At 39.2% G+C, this 2766-nt stretch overlaps 1 protein-coding gene across 1 annotated transcript in view; it reads right to left on the minus strand.

Annotated features, from left to right (window-relative positions):
* LOC101861469 (solute carrier organic anion transporter family member 2A1) overlaps window positions 1-2610 on the minus strand; it is a gene marked incomplete in the record, with an annotated part of 26597 nt that extends 23987 nt beyond the window's left edge. Inside the window, 1 exon segment of the mRNA XM_035972674.1 lies at window positions 2430-2610.
* Window positions 2611-2766: the final 156 nt, after the last annotated feature.

A 2766-nucleotide genomic window follows, 5' to 3' on the forward strand; every position in this document is an offset into this window, starting at 1 on the left:
CCCCCATGTGCTAACGTAAAAAGTATTAATCTTGTTAAGGGCTAGGTCAGCGTCAGCTAGCATTGTTCTGGACTACATGTACAAGAAAAATGAACCTAGTTTGAACCCTCAACGGTTTTCAATAGTTGTCCTTCATGAGACACGGTCTTTGTTAAAAAAATATTTTTAAAGAGTAGTTTTCAAAGTGTATAGGAAGCTTAAGAAACGGTTCGCACAGCGAATTCATTTCTTTTCTTTTTGTTTCCTTGAAGAATATACAAGAGTTCTTTGTTCAAATGAATAATGTAAATTCTGCTGAAGGCGGTTTCAGTTTTTAACTTGGTTGGACTCTAAACGTATTTGCACTATTGCCGTGATTCTTTGTAGAGTGTTGTATTGCTTTTTGCGTCTTGTTTATTTTACATAATTTCAAGGTTGTTTGAAAGACGAAACTTCTAGTTTATGTAAATATCTTACCCGACCAGGCAAAGAGGGTTGAAAAAACCCCAATGAAACCTTCCCCTACAATTCACATTTAAATATTTTCCATTTTTTTCAATGGGATCTGCGAGAGAAGTCAGGGAAGGCAAACCAGTGTCTGTGATGTTATGGTTATACCTTTTGCTGTCCTGAGCTTACAGCAACAGCAGCAAGCTTGCACTTAGCACTGCATGGCATTGGACAGATGAACGAGAGCCCAGCTGTTGCTGGATCAATAACAACAACAACAAAAATAACAACAACAACAACAACAACAACAACAACAAAAACAACAACAGCAACAACAGCAACAACAGCAACAACAACAACAATAACAACCGTCGCAAGCAGAAGACCGAAGTTCGATTCTCATCGTTTGGGGGAGAATTTGTCGCTTTTAAGAAGAAGCGGGCTAACCCAGATTTCTGGGGTTTCCAGAAATCTTGGCCTACTCAAAAAGTGGGCATTGCCCTACCTATAGGAGAAGTTTGGTTTCATTGGTGTGTATTTGTTTGGTTATAGAGAAAACTCTCCTTGTCTTTTAAAGAAACAGATCAAGGGACAAAAACGTTACCTTCCATTTTCTCAAAACAGCATTTTTCGGGATAGCGACCTTGTGTTTAAAAGCGACCAATTTGTTTCGAATGTCTAGGATGTTTGTATCCCTCTCAGCCTGCGTTGGCTCTGACAGGCAGTATTTAAGTAAATAATGATAACAAATAATAATAGTGAATAGCATTTGTATAGCGCATAACCCCGCTCTACAGCAACCTCAACGCGCTTTACACTATATATCATTGCCCCAGCAGACCATAGAACACTCAGAAACATTCTCAACTTTCCGACAAGCATACAGTGCAAGCATCTGATTATGCTGTCAAAAACTAATAAACTGACAAGATCTTTAACTGTCAATAACAGAGTACCCATTCCCACCTGGGTGAAGTGAGAAAAATTCGTGTAAAGTGCCATTCCAAGGACTCAACGTCGGGTCCCTGAGGGGATTCGAAACCACAACCTTACGGTTACGAGTCTGAGAGTTTTACCACTAGGCCACCGACGCCACGAAATTTTCAAAATTGTGTTAATGGGGTCCTAAACCACATACATAAGAAAAATAAAAACAGAAAGCCACATCCCCAATGTTCAAATACCGAATAAGGAGACTCGGAGCTTATACATCCTAGTTCTATAGGCGGGCACACTGCCAATAACAGAAAATGCAACACAGCACTATTTCACTCCGGCTTTTGGCAATTATTTCCTACAATCTCAATATCTAGCGATGGTCACTACATAAGATCTCACACAGCGCTCGAACAGACTAATACTCTCTATTTAAAGTTGAACGAAATTTGTAAATTATAATGATATCAATATTTGCACACTTAGTCCCTTTTTTCCTCAATGTAGACGTTACCCCCAGCCCCCAGCCCCATCTAAAAAAAAAAGAAGGAAAACATTCAGATCTTATTATTATTATATGAGTTTGGATTCGACCCTGCCTGTCAGGGCCAAACCGGGCTGAGAAAAGCACAACGCCATAGAGGAAAGACTGAAACATTTCGATGAAAATTCTCCCCACTTAGAATCAAACTCAGGTGGCCTTCTACCTGCAACGGGGCAGCACCTAATCAGTATACCACAGACGCAGATAATTAATCCTTAAATAAGCTTTTAAAAAAGTAAACTAATTACAATAAAATGAAAATTAAAAATTAAGCATTAAGATGTACATGTGTTGTGCTCTTAGAAGTCCCTGGATCGTATAGATAACACCATAACAACTTAACACTTAAGAAAAGGAAAGAAATCACACTACGAAACAGTTTTCAAATCATTGAGTAAATAATTATTATAAGGAATGTTTTTAACAACCGCTTTCACTCCAAACACTTCAAACACAAGGATTCAGAAATGGGACGAAGTCAACAGTATTGTTTTTCATTGAGCACACAACTACTAATCACCAGCGCAGAGAGAAGGGCGGATTATTCTGGGAATCCGAACATAGGCAAAGCGTTGTCTTTCTTCTCCCCAACTACCGACTAGCTACGTGCTACACAGATTTATCTTTTATACAGGTGTTGTCAGGGCTGACAGCACGGCTGCTGGTTACCATTCCCTGTTGTAGATCCGGTTATCCGGTTAGTTTACCGCAGAAGTCCAATAGAAAATAACAATAATGTTTTGTTTGTGGTCTAGATCGCAAAGACCTTTTGTAACATTTAAAATCTATACTTTTAGATATAAGCCGTTCTGGGGGGGATCTGTCTTTAGGTGTTTTTCGTTGGTAGTTGGCGGGTG

Source organism: Aplysia californica, unplaced genomic scaffold, assembly GCF_000002075.1.
Source record: "Aplysia californica isolate F4 #8 unplaced genomic scaffold, AplCal3.0 scaffold00790, whole genome shotgun sequence".
Lineage (NCBI taxonomy): Eukaryota > Metazoa > Mollusca > Gastropoda > Aplysiida > Aplysiidae > Aplysia > Aplysia californica.